Genomic DNA, 26,310 nt, shown 5'->3' with positions numbered 1-26,310 from the left:
CTGTTTATGAACTAATGACTGGATAAGGGAAATGTGACATCACACACACACATACACGTGATAGAATAATATTTAGCTGTAAAGGGGCTGGGGATTTAGCTCAGCGGCAAAGCGCCTGCCTGGCAAGCGCAAGGTCGTGAGTTCAGTTCCCGGCACGGGAGGAAAACCAAAAAAAAAAAAAAAAAAATTTAGCTGTAAAAATTATTAAATCGTATCTTTTGTGATAACATGGACAGGACTAAAGATCATACATTAGTTTGAGTAAGCCAGACATATAAAGATAAATACTACATGATGTCACACATTTTTCTCATGGAAATTGGTAGTAGAAAGGTTGTTAGGAGAATAGAACAGATGTAGGAAAAGATTTCTCAATAGGTACTAAGTAACAGTGTAATAGGAATAAGATATTTTGCTATACTGCTGTCCATTATGGTGATGACAGATTAGTGTACTATATATTTAAGAAAGATAGAAGAAATGATTTAGACTCTTTTCATCATGAAGAAATTGTAAGCAATTGAGGAAATAGCTATGTTTAATGTGACATAAGCATTACACAATATATACCTGTGAAGAGTCGTATGTCATTAAAATATATCATTCTTATGCTTTATATATCAATTAAAAATTATTTAAATTCAAATAAAATAATATTCGATGTAGCTGAGTAACAACTATCATCTATATTTTGTAATAATAAGAAAATCAATGGCTAATTTTTAAGCAGAAGTTTATTACAACATATAAAAATAAGCCAAAGAGTTACAGAATTTGAATAAATATTATAGACTTCCCAGTGTCTATCTCTATCTTTATTCTCTGACAGTAATTTCAAATTCTAGGGAGAAGTATAAGTCTATTTTTCTACATTCAAGACATGATGTTGATGATTTTCAATGTGTTATTTGCAAAGCATTTGCTATTCACAATGTGACAAAGTTCTTTAATGTCCTTGTGAAGAAATCTTACCACCTGTGTGTTTCTTCATTATACTAATGGGGATTATCATCCTGGTCCTTCTGCATTTACTTTTGTCAGTGGGAGTAATGAAGACACATAACAAAGCTGGAATTGCATTTGATGACATGCTTAAATATGAAATAACTGCCACTTTTATAGTCATCTAGACTCTAGTAACTGAATTTACCTTAAGAAAAATTTAGAACAGATTCAGACAGGAATCATTCAATATGAAATTAGCGATGCTGATTTTTACACACCTGTCTTAGAGTTGAAAAGGAAGGATAAAAATATAAAAGAAAGGGAACTGATTGTAACATGGAGAAATTTTCTCTATATTTCTGGAAAATGCAATGTTTATCTCTAGCAGCCCCAGTTTTTTTCATTTAGCATAATATTCTACAGGTTCACCCTTACAGTAGCAAATGACAGGATTTTCTCATTTGCTAAGATTGAGTAGTATTTAAGTGTCTGTATAAAAACATTTTCTTTATGCAACCCTCTATTGATGGACATGGATTAATTTCATATCTTTGCAGTGGGGTATACTGTTGCAATAAAACTGGAGATGTAAAAATATCCTTGACATAGACATTTCCTTTCCTTTGCTCTTATCTTAAGCAATAGGATTGCTAGATCATAAACTCATCCTAATTGTTATTTTAAAACCTTGGTTATCTTCATGTTATTTTCCCCAGTAACAGTAATAATTTACCTTCACATCAACAGTGCACCAGAGTTCTCTTCTCTTCATATATTGGCTAGCACTTATCTTTTTCCTCTGATAATAGCCTTTTTACAAGTACTATGTGAGAGCTCATTGTGTATCCATTTTGTGTTTTCTTGATCATTAGTGATGGCCAGAATTCTGTCTGTGTGTGGAGACGATTTGTGTATCTTTTTGAGAATTGTTTTGATAGGTTCCTTCTTACATTTTTTCATTGCATTTTTTTGTTTGTTTGTTTTTGTTTTTGTTTTTGTTTTTCTCCGGTACCAGGAACCAAACTCATGACCTTGCGCTTGCCAGGCAGGCGCTTTGCCACTGAGCTAAATCTCCAGCCCCTGATTGCATTTTTTTATCAGTATTAAATTCTTTAGATATCTTAGGCATTTTCTCCATACCGGATATACGGTTTGGGGCGGAAACGGAAGATGTCGGGGGGCAGCACCGTGAGCTCCGGGGGTGGCAACACCAACAACAGCAACAGCAAGAAGAGCCCAGCCAGCACCTTCGCCCTCTCCAGCCAGGTACCTGTAAGTATTTCGGCTTTCTTCTCTCTTCTGGGCTGCCCCACCACTCACTCTTGACTCTTGTCTGGCCTGAGCTCCTTAGCAGGCGTAGGAGGAAGCAAGGACAGTTTTCCCTGTGTACTCTTTCTGGATGAGCTCTGCCCTGCTGGGCTGAGAGGACCCTGGGTAGGCACACACTCAGCTTTAGGGACATAGAGCATCCAGGGACAGACAGCCATGAGAACAGATGGATGTTCAGGCCTAGCAGCTCAGGGCACGCTCCCTCAAAACCATGCCCCCTCACACTGCTAGAGGGATGCACAGACTCCATTGCTTGCAGATTTGTGGCACATACAGGTGCATATGCACATGCACCTTTCCCGTTTTTGAGCTGCTCCCTTTCTACCATGTGGACAGAAGGCTAGGAGTCCCCCAAAGCTGGGAAAGGTGGACTGGAGAGCTAGAGGAGTAGATGGGAGTTGCTCCCTGGACTCTGACAAATGTGGGCTGCAGGCCGTGGTGCTCCGGCGTCCTTCAGTGGGAAGGACTCCAGAAACAGAGGGTGTTGGAAGAGCTGGGTTCCACAGGAGCAGTGAGGAGCGAGTGGGTAGCTTTGATTTTCCAGGGTGAGTATGGGGGCTTTGGGGTTATATGCTGTCCTGGGCTGGGCGAACCCCTGCCCCGATTATGTTTGGGGACCTCCACCACTCTCAGGATGTGATGGTGGTGGGGGAGCACACCCTGATGGGCGGGGAGCTCGGGGACGAGGACAAGAGGCTTATCACCCGGCTGGAGAACACGCAGTTTGACGTGGCCAACGGCACTGACGATGAGGACAGCTTTAACAACTCCGCTGCACTGGGCGCCAACAGCCCCTGGAACAGCAAGCCCCCGTTCAGCTAGGAAAGCAAATAGGAGAACCCCACGTCACAGGCCTCCCAGTAGAGGCCTGTCATGGCCACCCAGTGCTCTGCCCGCCCCCTACAGCCCTCAGGAGCAGAAGACATGAGACAGCATCTACAGTGGGCAGCCTCTGTCTACCCACTTCAGGGAGGAGCTGGACTCGCTGGGGCAGGTGCCAGGATTTGCCCCCCAGTGGCCCCAACTGGGCCTGGCCCCTGTGGAGCCTTTTGGTGGAGAGGGTTCTCATGTGGATGCCTGTGTGGACCCTGGGCCTCAGGGATGTCCGGGCCACCCCCACCCAGGGCGTTGCTTCCACCCTCATCCCAGGTCCTGGGTCTCCCCGTCTTGGCTTGCCCTTTAAGCCGGAGGTTGTCTGCACCCACCCACAGCCTGTAGGGTCTTAAAGTTACAGGGCTGGGTTGAATGTCCCTCCTGCTGGACAGCTGGTGAGGGAGGGGCAAAGCTCTGGACTCCTCCTCCCCTCTGCCACTTGTCCCAGCTCCAAAGTTTTTAAAAAAATAATATTATTAAAAATGTAAGTTTAAAAAAAAAGATATACAGTTTGCTAATATTTGTTCCCATTTGACAGATTGTCTTTTCACTATGATGATTGTATTTTTTCCTGTGAAAAATTTTTACTTGGTGAAATTTATTTGTCTACTTTTGCTATTGTTGCCTTTTAGGAGTCATATCCAAAAACTGCCCAGAACAAACTCATGAATCATTTCCATTTTCCAACAGTCATTATAGAGTTTCAGGTCTTATGTTTAAGTATTTAATCCATTTTGCTTTTACTTTTGTGAAATCAAGTTCTGATTTGATTCTTGTGCATATGACTATCAAGTTTTCTCAGCACTTTATTGAAGAGACTTCTCATCATGCACTCTTAGCACATGTATAGATCAAATGACTGCAAATAGGCATATTTATTTCTGAGCTTTGTATTAGATTGCACTAACTTATCAGTCTATTTTTAGACCAGTACTGTGAAGATTTAGTACTCTAGCTTTTCAGTATAATCTGAAATCTGGAGATATGCTGCCTATAGGTTGTTTCATTTTATTTAAGATTGCTTGGGCTTAATGATATATTTATGTGGCTTATTATGACTTTTATGATTGATTTTTCTATGGAATTTTCATAAAATTATGCAAAAAATTTTCATGGAATTTTGAGAATAATATTAATGAATCTATAGCCTGCTTTGGGTAGTATGGATGCTTAACTAATATTTTTCTGATCTGTAATCATATAATGTATTTCCAATTAAATGGGTCACTTTAAATTTCTTCAACAACCATTTGTCATACTTACTGTATAAACCTTTACCCCCTTGGTTAAGTGTATTTCTAAATGTATTTTGCAGTATTGCTTTCTTGGTTTCTTTTTTGGTATATACTATTAACATATACAAATATTACTTATTTTTATATGTTTATTTTGGGTCCTCGGCCTTCACTGATTTTCTTTACTGTTTCTAACAGAATTGGGGGGTGTTGGTGTTGGGAACATAGTCATCTACAAGCTGAGACAACTTAATGTCTTCCTTTTCAGTGTGGATGTCTTTTATTTACTTCTCCTGAATAAGCAGTGCTACTCAAACTCCCAGTACTATGTTGAGCATAAATAGCAAAAGTGGATATCGTTGTCCTGTTCCTTATCTTGGATGCGCCATCATGTGAGTGGTGAGTTTGTGACATCTGGCTTTGCTGTGTTGAGTGTATATTCCTTTTCTACATAATTTGTTGTTGAATCTTCACCTGCATCTTTTGAAATAATTATTTTTTGTCTTTTACTCTGTTATCATTATTATAATCACAATTTTTTATTTATATGCTAAATCATAGTGTCTTCAGGATGAGTCCAATCATTATGTATGATCCCTTATTGTACTGTGCGATTTGCTTTGCTAGTATTTTATTCAGAATTATTTTCTCAGTATTCATCAAGGATATTGACTCTCTGGCTTTGGCCTCAAGCAAATACTGTCCACTTAAAGTGAGTGCAACATGGGCTGGGGATTTAGCTCAGCAGCACAGTGCCTGCCTGGCAAGCACAAGGTTGTGAGTTTGATTCCAGGCTCCGGAAAAAAAACAGTGAGTGCAACAACATCATCGTGTCTTAATTATGCAAGATCGAAGTATATTTTGAAGTTAGTCATATAATGTCTCCTGCTATTTCCTTGTTTTTTGCTCAGATTTTGACTAATGACAATTTTTGTAGTTCTATATAAATGTTATAAAATTATTCTAGTTTTGGGAAGAATTCCACTAATATTTTGATACAAACTACGTTGAATCTGCAATTTGCTTTGGGCAGTACAGATCTTTCAATCCATGAACCTGGATTTCCATCTTCAGGTATGTGTGCCCTCATCAATTTCTTCTTTTTATTTTAAAGAGAAAAGCAACAAAAAAAAAAAATGAAAACGACGAAGGATTTTAAAACAAAATGACAAGAAATTAACAATAGTTATTATATTGCTTATTGTTATCTTCAAATTTCTGTAAACAATATTTTATAGTTTTCCTTACAGTTTTTCCAACTGCTTAGGGAAAATTTTCCTAGGTATTTTATTGCAGTATTGTAAATATGATAACTGTTATGATTTCTCTTTCTGGTTATTGGTCAGTGGCATATACCAGTACTACTGATTTGTATGCATTTCTTTTGTATTCTACAACTTTAATGAATTTATTCATTACTTTTAACAATCTTTTGTGAAATATTTGGAGTTTTCCATTTAGATGATCAAGTCCAATGAAAAGAATTACAATTACCTTCCCTTTTTCCAGTGTGTGTACCAATCATTTCTTTTGCCTAATTTCTCTCGACTAGTCCTATAGTACTATGCTGGGTGAAAGTGCTAAAACTGGATGTCTTTTTCTTATTCTGGATCTTAGAAATTTTGTAACCACTCCCCACTCATTGTCACATGAATTCTGCTATGTTAAATGTGATCTTCATTATATAGAAATATGCTGCTTTCAAATACAATTTGCTCAGAGATTTTGTCATGAAGGGATGTTGAGTTTTATCAATTTTTTTTGCATAAGTTGACATAATTATGTGGTTTTTATTTTTATACTGTTGTTATATGATGGTATTTGATTTATGTCTGCTGAAGTATATTTGCATCCATTTCATGAATCCCATTTGATCAAAATGAATAATCATTTTAGTATAATGTAGGTTTTAGTTTGTTATTATTTTGTTAATGATTATTTTAATTTATGTTCATCAAGGATACTGGCATGTGGTTATTTGTGTAGTTGTTATGACCTAGCCTGATTTTGCTATTTTCCTGGGTAATACCAGCCATATAGAATAAGTTGAGAATCATTCCCTTCTTTACATATTGTTTTATTTTTTGTTGGAATAATTTGTGAACAATCGAAGTAGCTTTTAATTTTTTTTGAACAACTTGGCAGTATGACTATCTTTCTTTTGGCTTTTTGATAGAGGAATTATATTATATATTCAGTTATTTTGCAAATTATCAATGATTTCAGTTTTTCTCCTTTTTCATCATTCAATGTTGGTAAGACATTGATAAAAATACAAAACAGTGAAACAGAACTGAAAATATACAAGTAAATGCAAAGATGCTAATAACATCCACCAGAAAAAGGATATTTTATAAAAATGGTATAGTGATAATAAAATATCCATATGAATAATAATAAAAATACACTTCTTTCACCAGTTACAAGAAATCAACCAAAAAGAATAAAAGATATAAATGTCACACATGAAATTAAGAAGGTAAAATTAGTAGAAAATATTGGATAAATGCCCCAGCTCATTGGGATGCCCAAATCATTTTACAGATCACGGTACCATGGGACAGAAAATCAGACATAAAAAATGAGGCAAGAGAACTAAAATATTTCTCAAAGGAAAAAAAAAGTAATCAGTAGGGACAACCTATAGTATGAGCAAAAATATTTGGAAATTACATATCTGAAATGGATTAATGTAAAGAATACATAAGAAACAAAATAATAGCTAAAAGCAATTTGATTCAAAATATGGAGAAGAAAGCGTTGCTGTGATCAAGAAATCAAATAACAGCAAATGCTGACACTGCTGTAGGGAAAAAGGAAACCTACACTGTTGGTGGGAATGCACATTAGTACAACCACTATGGAGATCAGCATGGAAATTCAGTAAAAAATAGAAATTCCATTTGACCCAGGGTTTCTCTTTCTAGATATCTTTCTGAAAAAGTTAAAGGCATCATGTTACTGTGATATATACATACCACATGTATAGCAGCACAGCTCATAATAGCTACAACTTGGAAGTGGCTTGATGTCCCTGAAAAAACAGAGGAATAAAGAAAATGGTATTTATACACAATGAAGTATAAAGCTATAAAGAAGGATGGAATCAAATCATTTTTGGGAAAATAGATATACCTTGAGACTATAATGCTAAGTTAAATGAATAAGACAGACAGATATCATATTGTTTCTCTTATATGGGAAGCACTAGTGCAAATAAATTAAAAATAACAACAAAAACAGATAGATAATTGGAAACAAGGAGACAGATCTTGTGCCAATAGAAAGGGGACCAAGAGATGGAATGGACAATAGTAAGGAAGTCCTTCAAATAGTTAGAACTAAGTGTCCTTCTGGAAATCCTATCACTGGGTTCCCTATTCAAGTGAGTGATATGTCTGTCTCAATCATTTTTTCACTGCTAGGACAAAATACCTGAAACTTACAACCTGAAGGAGGCATTTCAGCCCATGGTTGACTGGCTCCAAGGCAGAAATAGCATGGCAGAATAGCATAGCAAAGGAAAGCTACTCACTTCATGGTAGCTAGCAAGACAGGATGGAGGATTTAGAGGTTGAGAATATACCCTTCCAGTTCATGCTTAGAGTGATCCAACCAGGCCCCATGTCCTGCCAGCCCATGCAGCTACTCAGCTCATCAATGAATGAATGCACTGGTGATTATTGGGTACCATGATCCAATCACCTTTTGCACACATGAGACTTTGGGGGGAACACTTTAGATCTAAACCATAAAAATGTTAAAAAGACATCTACACCCCCACTTTACTGTAGCGCTATTTCCGATAGCCAAGAAACGGAAACCCTCTAATCTTCTATTGGTTGATGAGTAGGTATGGAAAATGTGGTACATGTAAGTGATGAAATGCATTTCAGCTATAAAAAGGAATAAAATCTTTGGATTTGCAGCAATATAGATGGAACAGGAGATCATTTTGTGGGGTGAAATAAGCCATATATTGAAAGACAGATACTACATGGTGTCACTTATAAGTGAAATCAAAAACAGTTGATCTCATAATATTTAAAAACAGAATGGTGATTGACAGGTGTGGATGAGGGTAGGAGGAACCCGTGGGAAATGCTCGGTGAGGTATACTAAGTGATGGTTAGCTATCTTTGCTGCATGGTAGGGCAACTATGATAATGATAACACATTATATCTTCCCAAAAAGGAGAGAAAGGGATTTGGAAAGCTTGTATCATAAAGAAATGATAAATACTTGAGATACACAAAGTTACCCTGAATTTAATCATTTTGTCTCATATACCTTTGTCAAACTGTTCCACATATGTATAATATATATTTTACACACAATTCAAAAGGATTTTAATTAAAACCTGACTTTAGAAGTTTTTCCTCTTCTTCATGCTTTTAGACGTATTTGAGAATAATTTATGCTACTTTTAAAAAAATATTTGATAGAGTTCAATGTGAAACCATCTAATCTTGGCATTTTCTTTGCAGGAACCATTCTTTTTATTACTAATGCAGTGTCTCATATACCTGGTCATAGTTTCTATTTGTACAAAATTCAGTCTTGGTGGGCATTCTCTTGTAGAAAATCATACATTCCTATTAGGTTTTGCAATGTCCCTGATCACTTGACCCTCTTATTACCTTCATTATCTCTTTTACAGTTTTCATGTTAAAGTCCATTTGGTTTGATATAAGTACATAGCTTCATGTGCTCTGTTGTGTCTTCCATTCTGGGGGAAGATCTTTTCTCTCACTTCACTTTCAGTCTATGTGTGTCCTTACCAGGGACATGAGTCTACCATAGGCAGAATAAAATTAGGTCTTTTTTTTGTTTCCAATTTTCATGGTTTTATGAATACTTGTGTCTGATTTATTTCGCATAAATTTATGGTCTCAAGGTGCATTTATTTTCTGTAAATAACACTACCCTATCTTTTATGGCAGCATACTATTCCAATGTTTATAAATACCACACTTTCTTTATTGGCTGTTTATTTAGCTATTATGAACTGAGCTTCCAGAAACATGGGTATGCCTGCATCATAATATAATGCCTTTTAGTCTTTTGGGAAGCTAATAGAAGGGGAATAACTTAGCCACTTTATGTCTGTTGTTTAGAGAACTTAATCCATTTACATTCAATTTAATTACTAACAGGTAAAGATTTAATACTGCCTCTTTGTTCATTTGTCTTCTGGCTGGTTTTTACACACCTTGTTACTTTTCGTCTCTTTCCCTTCATTTATGATTTTGTAAAGTAGTGTGCTTTGATTCATTCCTTTTAAAGTTGTTTTCTTATTTGAGTGTACTATAGGATGTTGTCTTACTTTCACCAAAAAGTTCGCATAAAACCTCTTATCATTGCACAGTGATCTTCATTATCTCTTCTAAGCTTTTATATTAAAGTGTATTTGGTCTGATATAAGTATGTTCCTCTATCTGCTTATTTTCCATAAATGAGCATATTCATAAGTACCGTGAAGATTAAGTAATTACATACAAAATATACTTAAATGCCCATTTAAGCAACTATTATGTGGTAAATATTCAATGTATTTATTTTCCCTATATCTAAAATAGATCAAGTTCTGCTTTTGCTTAAAGGCTTTACCTAATAGCCATACTCTTCAGTGATTACTTCAAGCATGAGTTCTGTAGTGCTCATGGCTTCCGCAACATTCTTTTAGCAGCTGCTATGTAGTATTTTCACGATGTCTTTAGCTATGCATCCTGTTTTCTTTAGGTGAGATCATCAGGCATTTATGAGATACTGAGAATAAAACTGAATCATTATACCCTTCAATACACCAAGAACTCATCCCTGAGTCTATAGTGAAGAAATGACTTAATCTTTATTTGTGTGACTGATTGTTAAAAGAACGACAGATTTGAAAATATTGAAATTGAAAACAGTTATAAAAATCATGAGGTTGTAAAATTTGTAAAAGGTCAGATAGTAAATATTTTAACCTTGACATTTCATAAGGTTGTCATAGCTTTTCTATTCAGTGTTGTAGGACAAAAGCAGCCAAAAATAACACACTGTTAAAACAATATTTTATTTTCAAAATATAGGCAGTTAGTCATAGTTTGAGAACTCCTGATTTAGTACATTCATTTGATGTATAGAGAAATAAATTCAGAAATATATTTTTGGGAAATTAAAAATAATTAAACTTCAGGAGAGTGAAGGATGGAATACCTTCTCCACAAATTTAATTCCAGAATTCCAAAGTCAATAGAATAGATTAAATAAACAATAAAATTTTTGTATACAAATAGCACAAATTCATGTTCATTCATGAGTTAATATTTTATATTATTGAAGATGGCCCAGAATTTCAAATGAATCAAAATGTCAGTTTATATATCCACCTTTTCTATTGCTTTAATAAATATAATTATGTGACAAATAACAGACACATTTTACAGTTTATTTAACAAGTCACAAATTCCTTAAATTTAAAACAGAAGTTTGAGACTTACAAGTTAAATGTAACTCTTACTTGAAGGTAGTAATACAAGACTGGGCTTGCTATGTCCTTCCGATAGGACAAAAAGCACAGGTGTCTGGTTACACTGCACTTCAGAATAAGCAGAATCCATAAAAATGAGATTTTTTGCATTCACAGGAAATAACTTTGAAAATCATCTATTCATATTGAAATAGACTCTTGGCTATGATTACTGTGCCAGCATTAGAACACTTATTCTGCAATGCCTGAAGTATCTTCATACTGTAAAAAGTCTAACTTTGCTAGCTCTACAGTTTTATTAATACTGATATTATATTTCATATTTTAAAATCTGTTTAGAGTATGTATTAAACCAATAGGAGATGATAGGGAGGGGAGTGAAGGGGGATGGAGAAAAAAGAATTGAAGGAAAAAAATGATGAAGATAGAGCTTTTGCAAATGGGAAGGTGACCAAGAGTTAGAAAGAGCAGGGAGCCGGGGGAGAGGCAGGGCATTTTAAAAAAAGGTTTAAGATGTATTATGTAACTTCCCACTATAAATGTAATCGGTACCAATAAAAATTAAAACCACTTTTATAACATGCATGAATTATTTTTGCGTATCTCATATAATGATACTTTAGTGGTACCTTATAAAAGTATCTGACTATGTTTAGGCATATAAAAGATTTCTTAATTTAAAGAAATCTCATCTTATATAAAGGTAATTATATGATTATTTATCAGTATATTTTATGTAATATTTCCTAGTAAACAAGACAAAAATTATACACAAAAATATCATGAAAATATAAATAAAATTAACTTTCAAGGTTTTTTTTTCTAGATAGGATCATGAAATATTGTCCAAGCTGTTCTCAGTTTTTTTTTTTTTTTTTTTTTTTTTCTCCAGTACCGGGAACAGAACTCATGACCTTGTGCTTGCCAGGCAGGCGCTTTTGCTGCTGAGCTAAATCCCCTGCCCCTGTTCTCAGTTTTATGAGTTCAAGCAATTCCGCCACTTTTGCCTCCTAAACTGAAATTAGAAGAAGCTGTATACACAAAAAAAATACTAAAAATCAACAAATAGGAACACACCAAATTAAAAATCTGCACAGCAGAGTCAAGAGACAACATACAGAATGAGAAAAAAATTTTGCCAGCTACTCCTCAGAGGACTAATATCTAAAATACAAAAGAATTTTTACAAAAGAATTAACAACAATTAGACCTTCCAAATTAAAAGACCCAGTCTATCCCCAGATAAATGGGTAAAGAAAATGAGATATTTATGTACAAAGGACTGTTAGTAGACCATAAAGAAGGATAAACTTGAGTTATTTGGTGGAAAATGGATACAGCTTGAGACCATAATATTAAGCGAAGTAACTCAGACACACAAGCTTAAATACAGTATAATTTGTCTTATGTGAAAAATTATATATATGTTTATATATAATATATATTTATATATAACATATTATATATAATTATATGTGTATATATATACACACACATATATATATATACACAGAGAGAGAGAGAGAGAGAGGAAAAGAGAAATAAAAGACAGATGATAGGAAAAAAAAGAGAAAAAAATGTATTTCGATCCAGCACAGACAAGATATCTAAAATTGTACTCTAATTTAGTGTAATTGTCTTAAGTGTTTTATATGTTCTTTGGGTGTTTAGCCTGGTTTTAAATCTTTATATACGTTAAGTAACTTTAAAAGGTATTAAAAGATAAACGAATCTGAAGCTGGAGAAACAAGAAGGGGTGAAGGGAAAGAGAGAAAAAGAATGTAAATGTGGTATGTGCACATATCAATTTCTTAAAGTGAATGTAGTCATTGTAGTCACTGCTACCACAAACAGGTACTAATCAAAAATAAAAAAGAGAAGCTGTGCACCACTTATCAACTGTTATGAATGTAAATTATGCATATTTTCTTTAGACCCGGCATTCATTTGTACTCATTGCACTTGAACATCATTTTTAAGTCTGTATAACTTTCTTCAACTACAAGTTTCAGCCTTTTATAACAATGGCTCTCAAAGGGAAGATCTTTTATGACATCACTGTATGTAAATGAACCAGTAGGGTGCTTTTATCAATTATATGTGTGGGATATACACATATGTAACCATGACTTGTACACATAAGTGTACATAAACATATACATATGCACACACAGTATATATATGCACCAATATACACAGCTTGACAGTAATAATACATTGTATTTCATAATTATTATTAGTTTTATAAATCATTCTACAAGAATTTAGACATTATTCAATCATGAAGAAAGATGAAATCCTATCATTTGCAGCATCACAGATGGAATAGGAGATAGTTATGTTGAGGGAAATAATCCAGATGCCAAAGTCAAGTACTGGATGATCTTCCTCGTATGTGGCATCTAAAACAGTTGATCCACAGATATGGAGAGTAGGATTTGGTTACTGGACACCAGGACACCTAGGGAGGGAGGAAAGCTCAGAGACGCTGAGCCAAGGGTAATGAGTTACAGTTCAGAGCAGACCCAGCAATAGGGAGGCTGAGGCAGAGCCTTCTGGTATGCTATTTGTAATAGGATGACAGTGCAAAAAAATAATGTACCGCATACCACAAAGGGCTGTAAAGAAAAATTCTGAATGTTTTCACCAAAGGGAAATAATGAATGTGTGAGAAGACAGCTTTGTTGACATTAATGTAAAAATATCACTTATCCGTGTATGAAAATATAACACGGTGAGCTTGAATCCAACTTGCCTTCCCCACTCCTGCTGAATAGTATCCTCAGCTGCTTCCCTTTGCGATGTCATTGAGGCCAACGCAGCAGCTGCGAGGCTTTGAACTTGGTGGGAGACCTGACTACAAGTGGTGCAGAGCTCATGACAACAAGGCCGAGCCCAGGTAGAACTTCAGTATGAGTCCCCAGGAGACTGCTCGCCAGCTGGACATGGTGGCACAAATGAGAAAAGAAAGTATTTATGGGATTACAGTGAATGGTGAGGGATGATGCAGTTCATATGACTAAGGTCAGCATGGATTTCCAGGTCAGTCTTGGTCCCCTTGGCAGGGACTGATACATGCACATCTGTGCCCAAAATGGTACCAATTTTACCTCCTTGGGATCAATTAAAACATTAACAACAAAATCTATTGAAGAAGAGAACAAAGTTTCAAACCTGTCCTTTTTTAGTATGGTATCAATATTTAACCGAAATCCAACTCTGGGACCCACTTAGCTAACCATTGTCAATTACTCAAACTGAACAATAGGACCAGGTAACCAGTAAACACCAGTTCTTCAGGTTCTACCATTTCACCCAACGTGAGATTTTTTGTTTTTCTCCGGTACGGGGAACTGAACTCACTACCTTGTGCATGCCAGGCAGGCGCTTTTGCTGCTGAGCTAAATCCCCAGCCCCAGTGTCATGTAATTCTAACTTGAAGGACAGAAGAAATGAGACTTCTGTTACCTCAGGGATAGTAGTTCTGCCCTCTCTGCTAGTGATCACATTTATGATCATATTTTTGTATGTGCTAAGGTTCAAGAGATACGATCAAACTGGGAGGCATTCCAATTCCTTCCACTTATGAGAGGGCCACACCAAGGACATGCAACCTTGGAGCCTTGGAGTGTGGCATTTCTGGCCAGGTCCCCAAGCACTAGCAGCAAGCACATATACCTGCCTGCTGACATGCTGGAAGAAGAGATGAATAGAAGAATGGCCAAAGATAGTAAGCTCTTCCAGGGCCCCGCCCCCCCAGGGTTGTCCTATTCAGGGAACCTGTGAGGCTGCCTCCAAGGAAGAAAATAAAGATGCAATTTGATACATTATCCTGCCTTATGACCACTTTAGGGTACACTTGATACCTGTTGAAAGCATTCCAGATTCTGATTGCATTAATGCTTTGTTCATTAATGACTACCTAGAAAAGAACAAATTTATTGCTGCACAAGACCAAAAGAACAAACAGAGAATGGCATCTGGAAGATGATCAGGGAACAAATCCCAGCCACAATCATCATGGTGATTAATCTGAAGGAGGGAAAGGACGGTAAGTGCACCCAGTACGTACCCACCCGAGGCTGCTGGACCTACAGAAAAATCTGATGTCCATAGAGGTGTTTCTGTCCTCTTGGACTGCACAATACCAAAGTTCTGTATGCAGCAGGTGGGCAACGTGGCCAATAGAAAATCATATCACTTCATCACTCACTTCCACTTTACCAGTTGGCCAGATTACACGATGCCTGTCCTCCCAAACAGCATGCTCTAGTCTCTCAAAAAGGTGAAGGTCTGTACTCCTTAGAATGCATAGATCATGGTGGTCCACTGTAGCACAGATGTAAGGCATCTTTATAGTCACAGGCACCTTCATAATCATCCATGCAATGCTAGACATGTGCATACAGGACAGAAAGTGGGCACGTATGCCCCGCATTGCCAGAGATGAAAACAGACCTGCAGTATAGCTTCCTACGCCAAGCCTTCCTGGAGCATCACCTGTACTGGGAGGCAGAACTGAGAGGGACCTCTCTATATACCCACCAGCAGAACACTGCCAACAAAATCCAGGGACCAGCAACATTGTATTAATTAGAGAAGGATTTAAGAATGTAACACTCATCAAAACTCATAATAACCAAATGCACAAACCATCTAGCAGACCAAAGAAGAACTGGTTTTTGCAGATCATTCAATATAAGTTCAACAGAGTGATCGCTCCAGTTAAGTGAGGCAGGAGAGAGAACACAGACTATAGGAATGCATTCTTCACCGATAAATACTGGCACAAGGACTCCCACATCACCAGCCAAGGCCCTCTCCTGCACACAGTTGAGCAATTCTGTTGGATATTCTGAGAGCAGAAATCCTGTACCCTCATGATACTAATGGTACTGGAGGAGAGAGGCCAGGAAAAGTCTGCCCAGTACAGGCAATCTGATGGCCTGGTGTCCCATGGCAAGATCACATTGGAGCTGAAGAAAGAGGAGGAATATAAAAGTTATACTGTCCGAGACCTCCCTGTCACCAGTACCAGGGAAACAAAAGCAGGCAGAGCTGACAGTTCCATGTCCATGAATGGGCCACAGTGGGCTTCCCAGTGATGCAAAGGACCTGATCCGCAGCATCCCAGCTGTGCAGAAACAGCAGTGGCAGTCAGGGATCCACTCCATCCCTGTCCACTGCAGCTCCGGGGCAGGAGGACAGTCCTGGGGCATGTGAAGGCAAAGGCAATGTTGGATGACGTTTAGACTCTCAACAGTCAGTGGCTGCAGAAGCCACACAGAGTCCAGACACCAGAACAGTATGACTTCTCCTGCAAGGTGCTGTGGGGGTACATTGACATGTTCTCAGACCGTGCTGACTTCAAGTAACAGGCACCGAGTCCCCACAGACAAGAGACTTGCCTTTAATATTTTGTAATCTATTTTGCTAATATACCCAAAATTGTGTATATATCTCATAACTGCTATAGAAATTTGTATATAGGATTCTGTTACCCACTATGCGCAGATTTTATAGGATAAGTGTTAGCAATAATAGTCCTTTTCCTGGTGTCTTATTGGGGAATTAAGTAGTGTGATGTTTGGATTGATATCATGAAATCTTCTGCCTAAGGGAGAAAAGAGGTACATCGTATAGTTACCTTACAAATATATATATTTCTATGCTTTAGTTAAAAATAAATTTAAAGTATAAAAAGTGGAGAAATACCATATATGTGAAGGTAGACTGAGGTAGAACAATGTACTGAGAATCTTGGCTATCCATCATTTGTGAATGTGACGCTATTTGGAAATAAGGTCTTCCCAAATATAATGAACTTAATAGAACACATTTACTAAATACAGTGACCCATGTCCTAATAGAAAGAAAAAACTTTAACACAGCAATAATACAGGGAAGTTTGAGGCTGAGATTGGAATGATGCATGTATAAACCAAGGAATGGCAAGGGTTCTTGGTAACTACCAGGATCTGGAAAAGAAATAGTTTCTTCCACAGAGCTTTCTCAGATAACATGGTCCTGTGGAAAATGTGATTTAATAACTCTGGCCTCCCAAATTATGATAGGATAATTCTCTTTTTTTGGCTTTTAACTTTTAGGTTTATGGCACTTTGTTATAACAGCAATAGAAAGTTAGCATAGCCAGCAACGATAGTTAAAAAGTGGAAAATTGTTGATGGGGCAATACCATGACAGTCTATGCTATAAGGGAGAAAGCGGCACATTTAAAGACAATTTGTAAAATGGATTAATGTAGAAGTAAAGAAATTCCCATTTTAATCATTATGAGGCCTATCTGGATGGGTTTAAAAATCACATTTTAGGAAATAAAATATATTTAAAAATCACTGACCTAGGTCAGTCTTAGTGTTTTAAGATTAAAAATCTGACAGTACATTTGACAGCTAGATATCAACTAGATACACATGCCATTTTAATTTGCCTGATTCTGTACATTTTTGATTTGAATATCCTTTATGTTGCATAGCCCCTTGTAAAAACCATATTTATACATCTAAATTCAGGTAAAATATTAACTTCTATTTAGCTTTTCTAAGGCCTGCATATTGCAAATATGTGTAAGTAATATTTTCTGTTTACTCATGCTTCTTTATGTGGTTAGAGAACATTTCTCCATATGTTCTTTAGAAATATGTGCATGCCAACTCTTTCATACACTTCTTGAGATGAGGCACTGTATCTTAAGTATCTTTAATCTCATAGAATGTCCAGCATAATACTTCATGCATAGGTTAACATACCACATCTTTCTCAGAAAAAAAATTAAGGTGTCTAGACAACATTCAAACGGGTTAGAAAATCTATCCTGTGGTATTAAATGGATTGACTACAACATTTTGATTTGGACTAATGTAAAAGATATTCTCGTATTAATGTTGCCTGTGGTATTTTCTAAATTACTGTTTGGTGGGTTAACATTTAAATGGTGCATATAATAAAAATTTTGAAATCATATTTGAGTAAAGTGAAACAGCATACAATTGGTGTAAAGTGAAACCTTCCCATTTTTTTAAACAATAGAGTGACCAGTTTTTCCTGATTTTCTTTCCCATAGGGCTAAATTTTCATCATTTGCATTTGCACATTATAATCTCCATCTTGTGAGTTGTAGGGGAAAATAAAACAGTTGTAAAGTGAATTTAAACCTATCATTTGCTTATTTTGTGGAAAGTTTGGTTTGAAGTTAGTTAAGGATGTGAACATTAATGACTGCAGTGAGATCGGGGGTTGCTTGAGAATTTCATTCATCCAGACTCTATGTCCCATTTCCAAGGGCAACTGAAAGCTGAATGAATCATGAAATGATGTTGTCGCATGAGTATATCTAAAATGGTTCCAGAGAATGAGAAAGTTAATATTCCGAGGCCCTGTGTATCTGTAGCCCCAGTATCAAATACTTTATACTTAAAACGTCCTTTTTGGATCTTTTGAGGATGGATTTGCCAAAACCGACAACATATATTATGTATTCAATGCAAACTGACTATTAACATAGCTAAAAATAGTAGTTTATTAAAAATGCCTACTGATAATTATCATATAGATATGACCAGAGTGTTGTGCAATGTTTCTATCTTTGAAAATAATAAAATGCACCCTAATTTGTCATATATTTTAATGTAGTGCAAATATTTCTAAATTTTATCTTGTCTGCACTTTACAGAAAACTTGATCAGCTAATCCAAATATAAATGAATAAAATTTAAACATACATTTAAAATCAGTTTTTCTGAATCTCTTTCTATTGTTTCTGTAAAACAGAGTTTCTATTTATCACATTAAGCCACACTTGTGATTATATATTGCTTTACATTTTTTGACTTATGTTTTTGACCTCATTAAAATGATAGCACATGTTTGCCTGTATAATGGTTTTCAGGGAAATCACTTTTTTGAGCTTTACAACAATGCTGATACTGTGAAATAATTAGGACACATAATATTATTCTCATGTAACAACTGAGAAAACTTTGGCTCATGTACAAATTTGTGATAGAAAAACATGACTTTGGATTACAGGAATATAAATATTCTGCTTTTTTTCCTTTCCACAGCTGGACTGATAATAAACTTACTTATGCTTGGTTTATAATTCTAGTTTTGTCAAAAAGTAGGTGCATGACTAAAAATTTAATTAAAATTCAATAAATAAATTTTATTATGAGTAGAAAGGATTAAAATCTTGCTCAATTTTCATGCTGAATGTTTCACACATGTTCATATTTATGTGATGTCTATGTGCTTATACTTCAAACTTTGTTCCACAGATGTTGATACAATTCAGACTGTATGAAAGTAAATATAACTTTTTATGAGTTGGTGAAATTTTAAAATATTTTCTAAGTATAATTTTCCAAAGCAGAATGTATTTTCCATTTTTAAGCATATAATAATAATGGTATTTATTTATTTATTTCGGTTGCTGTTACTTTTAGTGCTTCCCTTGTAGAAAGAAAGGAAGATATGAAGGCTCCAGAAATTTTGCTAAATTTTGCTGATTTATAGGACAATTTCTCCAACTATTTGCTATCTAGATTAGAATGGTAACTTTAGCTAATTAAATCTTATTCAAATATCAACAAAATATGGTTTAAATGGTTACACTGCTTGCATTTAGAAATACTGAGCACAATTTATTAAAGTGAAAGAGATTTTAAATTATTTGACTGCCTGCATCACACATACTTCTTTCACTCCTTCCCCAAGGAGTGAGGAGCTGACATGTTTGAATCACTGCTGTGTTTGACGCTAAGGTCATAACATCCATAGTGTCACTTATAACAATCGTATGTATATGTATATATAGATATATACTATATACATGTACTATACATGCACATATGTGTTTGTATGTATGTATATATGCAACAGTGCATGAGTATTTTGTACAAATTTACTATACAAGTTTGATTTTAGTTTAACATACAATATGTAAAATAAAATATAGTTTATTTTCTAAATAACGTATGCATATGATCATTTTTCTGAGGGCATTAAAAGTGATGGTAATTTTCCTCGAACTATTTCTTGTATTCACAGCATCAGATTTACCCATCAAAAATAAGTTTCTGGTCCCGATCACTGTGATCTCTAACTGAACAGATTTAATAACTTCTTCACTATTTTCTTATGGCCAGTCTCGACCCAAATCATCTTAAACTCACCTTCACAGCAAGCTGCGGTGTCTGAGACATACATCAAAGCATCTGTAAACTAAAATCCTCCCAATTCTTGGCTTGTGTAATAAAATGCAGAGCCCGTAGGATGGTCTACGATCTCTCCATCCTCTTCCCTCCCTGCTGCTTCTGTTCCTTCTGAGTTCGAGTCAATCCACCTCATCACGGCTCACTGCGCTGCCTCGCTGTTTATTACACATGACAAACAAGATCTTCGTTGTCTTCATTCTGAAAATGTTCCCTGTGTGTTAATCATCCTCTTACTTGTCTAACTCTTATGGATCATTGTTAGGTGAGGTATTACTGGAATACCTCTGACTTTGTCTTTCTATGATTCATTGACCTACTTTGTTTTATTAATCATCGAAACATTCATTTTCTTTTTGTTCATTTATTCTGATTATAGCAAATGTACTGCATAAAAGAGATACTTGGCCCCTCCTACCCAGTTTCTTTGTCTGGAACATAATATACACTAAACTGATATGATTCTATGAAAGGATGAACACTCTACTTGTCTCCTTAATTTTTTTTTTCCTTTGGATGAGAACTCCAAACTGTAGCAAACATTCAAATTCTCCGTGCAGATGTTATTTAAACATTGATTCTTACTTTAATAACAAATTTTATTTTGAAATTCATTTATGCTCAAGGTTTATCTTGTTGCTGTTTGTTATCTTCTTAAGAGATATTACTTATTAAGAATTTTTATTATATTTTTGTGTCTTTCTTTGTTGAGAAATTGAGGAGTTCTTTCTTTGCTGAGGAATTCTCCAGTTTTACAAATGATAAAACAAGTATACTAGTTGTTTTCAGTTTTCAACATTTGCAAAATTATAAGCCCGAGAAACTCATAAATCATTTTTAAATCTAAAATCGGTCTTCTTTTAAAGCCTATAAAATTAACCTAAAATTACAGTTTTACACAATCATGACACCTAGTATTGTCGACCGTTATTTATTAAATGCACACTACACATGTGTTCCCAAATTTTGAGGACATATTAATATGTAAGGTAAGTGGGGGCTGGGGATTTAGCTCAGCAGCTCCGTGCCTGCCCGGCAAGCGCAAGGTCGTGAGTTCGATTTCCGGAATAGGAAAAAAAAAAAGTAAGGTAAGAAAAGGTGCTTTGCAGACAAGAAATGAACTTTTTAATACTTTCTTCATATAGTTCTGAAAAACATTTAACACATGAGGTGTTTAAAATGGGTTGTTAATTGTATCGGTTTGAGAAATGCTTAGGAGATTAATATATTGCAGTTCTGCCTATGTATGTGTGGGTTATGGAGATGCTGCTTGGGAACTACATCTGGTACTTTGTCTCTTCCTCTGTCCTCTTGTTTCCTGGCTGCTTGATTTAAGCTAACTTCCTCTATTATGCTTTTCTGACGTAATGTTTCTGCCTTGAGTGAGCCAAGCATACACTGACACTTCTGAACTAAAATAAACCTTTTCTCCTTTGAGGTACAATGAGAGATATTTTGTCCCTTTAATGAAATGCTGACCATAATAGTGCACTTAAAAAGTATAGATAATTGAAAAATTATCTGAGTGGACATTTCTCTTAAGAATAAATACAAATGCCTGAGGGGATGAAAAATGATCACTATCATTAACCAAAATGAAAATGAAAATTAAATTTGCAATAAAGCATTATCTTATCTTAATTAGAATATCTGTTATAAAAAAACACCAAAAGTAATTTTTGAAGGGGTATAGCAAACTTGGAATCCATCCGTTATTGTTAGGAATATAAACAAGTACAACCAATAGCACTAACAATAATGAATTTCTTCCCAAAAAAGGGTATCACCCAGCATTTTCATTCCAAATTACATATCTACATTACTGAGGAGCTGCATCTGGAAAGTAATTCAGTATAGGCATTTAGACTCCTTGTGCATTACAGCTCTGTTTAAAATAGTGAAGAAATAAAAGGAACTTAAGTGTTCATCACCTGATACATTGATAAGGAAAATGCAGTACACATACACCACAGAATATTATTCAGGTGTAAACAATGAAAACCTGTCATTTGTGACAACATGGATGAATCTGGAAGTTATTATGTTAGGCACCATACCCAGGCCCAAAATGACAAGTGTTTGAAAATTCCACATATTTGTGGAATTTAAAAATTAATCTCACAGCAATTGAAAGTAGAATGACTGTCACCTGAGGCTAAGTTGTGTAGTGAAGGACGGAGTGATACAAAGAGGGATACAAGTAAGTAATAAGGCATGATTCAATCAGAATATGACGGTTTAGGGAGCTATTGGTCAGTAGGATAACAGAAAGAGTAATGTACAGAATATTTCATAAAACTAGAAAAAAAATTTAGAAATTTTCACCGTAATTTAAAAAATTCAAATATTACACATAGTTCCACATGAAAATGTTCATTCACATATATTCACGTGTACTTGATGTACTTACATGGAAATTTCATGTATTTCCCCATGAATGTGTACAATATTCATTTAATATTCTATTTATTCATTATTCTATTTATTAGTTTAAAATTTAAATATGGTTAAAAACATAAATAAAATGAATCCAGAATGCACAATAGATTCCCCTTGTTATTGTGGCAATTGTCACAAAGACTAATCAAGAAATAAATGGATAAACAAAAAATAAGTATATATGTATATGTATTTATGTGTGTATGCATATATACTTATATGTATACAATATAATATATATGTGTGTGTATATATATACTTATATATATAATATAATATATATATAGTTCAGCCATAAAGAAAAATGACATTCTGTGATACATAGCAAAATAGATTGAGATGAAGGATATCTTGTGAATCAAAATCAGCTAGATTTTGAAAGACAAGAATCACATATTCTCATGATATGTGGAAAACAAAATGAATCAACTTGAAAATAAGATAGTTTTTAGTAAATAAAGAGATAGGTCAGTGTGGAGCAACTGAAAGACAAGGTAATTAGGGATGAACAATGTACTCATATGAATGGTTGGAAATGTCACTTATAATCCCATGAATGCATATATTTAACAAGTTTTTACAAAACTGAGGGAAAGAAAGATGAATTGTGGGATAACTTTGAATAAAGTAAGGACCTCCACAAATTATATCTCTATGTGAGAATAGTGTTTTCTTTTAAATATAGATGTTACACCTGAATATTCATTTTTAATCTGCTGGTGATTTATGGCAAAGAATAAAAAGTTGAATTTTACTATTTATTTTATATAGTAAAAATATTTAAATACTACACTGCTCTGTTGGCTACGTTTCTGTGACTGCAACACTTCAGATAAACAACTTGAAGAAAAAGAAAAGATTTCTTTTAGTTCACAGTTTTTAGAGGTTTCAGTAAAAGGTAAGCAGGTTCCCTTGCTTCAAGCATGAGAGAAAGTAGAGTAGGTTTCCCTCCCCAGGGAAATTCAAAGCAGGAGGTTGAGGTAAAGACTATCTCAGTATTCTATAGGGTTTTTAATCATGAATGGGTGTTGGAGTTGGTCAAATGCATTTTCTACATCTATTGAGAAGATCATATGATTTTTTCTTTGGTTCTGTTAATATGATGTATTACATTGATTGATTTGTGTGTGTTGAACCACCCCTGTGTACCTGGGATGAATTCTACTTGGTCATGCTGTGTAATCTTCATGATGATTTGTTGCATCCAGTTTGCCCATATCTTATTGAGAGTTTTTCCATCTATGTTTATTAGAAATATTTGCCAGTAGTTTTCTTTTTTGGTTGGGTTCTTCTCTGATTTTAGAATCAGGGTAATACTTGCTTCCAGGAATTGTGTTGGAGGTATTGCTTCTCTTTCAACTTCATTAAAGAGTTTCAGCATTAGTAGCATTAGTTCTTTTTTTATTTTTTTAAATTTATTTTAAAAATAAAAGAACAAAAACATATTAACAAACAGACATCCATTTACAAAATAGCATAAGAACAATACCAGCAATAATGAATTACAGACAAAGTGATAGGAAATTAACAATTGTTGTTGATTACATATTGATATCTTCAAAGTGGTTTCTCAGGAAAACAAATAGAGACATGCAAGACTGATCAAATAATTAATCATTAACTGTTCCTTATAGTAAAGTGATAGAGGTCAGTAGTACAACTATGTTAGCTATCCTGTATATACATACATACATGATTTCCCCTTCTTTCTTTTCTCTTTTCCCTCATCTCAGTTGTTCTTTACTTTTGAGCAGTTTTCTTTTGTTTCACAATGTCTATCATATCTCCTAATTTTTATCTACTCTTTCAGGTTCTTACACTAGTGAGACAACATGTTGCTTACACATACATGTCTGATTTATTTCACTTATGAGTATCATCTCTAGTTGTGACCATTTATCTGTAAAAGCCTTGAGTTTATCTTTCTTTATAGCTGAGTAATATTCCATTATATAAAAATACCACAATTTTTTTATATATTCCTTAGTGGATGGACATTTGGGTTGCTTCCATGACTTAGCAATTACAAATTGAATTGCTATAAGCGTGGGTGCATGTGTATCACTGTTATATGATGCTTTCAGATCTGGGAAAATACACAGAAGGGGAATAGCTCGGTTGAATGGGACCTGTAGACCTAGTTTTTGGAGGAATCTCCAAACTGATTTCCACAGTGGTTTCACCAGTCTGCATTCCCACCAGCAGTGGAGAAGGGTTCCTATTTCTCCACAGCCTCTCCAGCATTTGTTATTGGTTGATTTCTTAATGATAGCCATTCCTACTGGGGTGAGATGGAATCTCAATGTTGTTTCAATTTGCATTTCTCGAATGACTAATGATGTTGAACATTTTGTCATGCATTTATTTGCCATTTGTATTTCTTTATCTGAGAAGTGTGTATTCATCTCAGCTGCCAGTTTTTGGACTGGGTCTTTGAATTTGGGGAGGCTGTTGTTTTTCAATTCTTTATATGTTCTAGATAGAAGACCTTGGTCCGAGGGACAGTCAGCTATTTTTTCCCCAGTTTGTGGGTTTTCTTTTTACCCTGCTGTTGATTTCTTTAGATGTGCAAAAACTTTTCAGTAGGATGAGAACCTGTTATAGTCTGTGTCTCCGCCCTCCGTGTTCCTGGTGCAGACAGGAGATTCTGACTTGGAAGGCCCGGGAACTGCTAACGCGGGGTTCGCATTTGGGCCCTCCCCTCGCATGCCCTGTGCCTTCTGAAGTACTAGAGCAGGCAGTCCATGAACTGCTGACACCCCAGTTCGATTCTGGGCTTTGCATGCCATGCGCCTTGACCTCCTGGAGGTCACAGAAACAGGGTGTCGGTGATCACCGCCAGTGCAACCTGCCTCTGACTCCTGCACGCACATTGAGCTTCCTGGAAAGAAGAATCAGGCGGTCCTTATCCCTTGACTTCACCATTCACGGATGAGTGCCACAAGAACCAGGTATCCCACACCTACTTTCTGGAGGCAGAGCAGGCAACCCACGACCTCGCCACCATTACAGTCTGAGTCTCCAGTTGCCATGTGCCCGGTGCAGACAGAAGATCCTGACTCAGAAGGCCCATGAACTGCTAACACTGGAGTTCATGTTTGGGCCCTCTCTGCATGTGCCCTGTGCTGCTTGAGGTACTAGAGCTAGTGGCATTAGTTCTTTCCTAAGTTTCTTGTAGAATTCAACAGTGAAACCGTCAAGACCAGGGCTTTTCTTTATTGATACGTTTTTAATTACATTTTCAATTTCATTGGATGATATGAGTTTATTTAGATTTTTATATCTTCTTGATTTAGTTTCAGCAATTCGATTGTGTCTAAGAATCTGTCCATTTCTTCTCTGTGTTACATCTTATTAGAGTACTGATTCTTAAAGTAGTTATCAATGAGCTTCTGGATTTCTGTAGGATTAGCTGACTTCATCAAAAAGAGGAAAGAAAAAACATAGATTCAAGCAATTAGAATGAAAAGGGGGAAATTGCAATTTCTTTTTGATGAAGTTAGCTAATGGTTGATCAATTTTATTTACTCTTTCAAATAACCAAATTTCAATCCATTGATTCTTTTATAGGTCAATAGGTGCAACTTGAGACCACATTCATAAGTGAAAAAATCAGACCCATGTATGTAAGCATCACATAGTCTCACTAATGTGAGATGCTGAACAGGTAAATAAGACCCAAAGTGTACAATAGATATTGTGAATTGGGAAGAAACTGTTCAAAAGAAAAGAGAAGCTGTGATGGGAGAAAGGGGAAAGGAAGGAAGAGTAAAGCAAAAA

General features: G+C 35.6%; 1 pseudogene; it reads left to right on the top strand.

Moving 5' to 3' along the window:
• Positions 1 to 13,659: 13,659 nt before the first annotated feature.
• On the top strand, positions 13,660 to 16,081 carry LOC102018700 (annotated as a pseudogene).
• Positions 16,082 to 26,310: the final 10,229 nt, after the last annotated feature.

This window comes from Chinchilla lanigera, unplaced genomic scaffold, assembly GCF_000276665.1.
Source record: "Chinchilla lanigera isolate Chin_1 unplaced genomic scaffold, ChiLan1.0 scaffold00010, whole genome shotgun sequence".
Taxonomy (NCBI): Eukaryota; Metazoa; Chordata; class Mammalia; order Rodentia; family Chinchillidae; genus Chinchilla; species Chinchilla lanigera.
The sequence above is the reverse complement of the archived record's forward strand: the minus strand, read 5'-3'. Positions and strand labels throughout refer to the sequence as shown.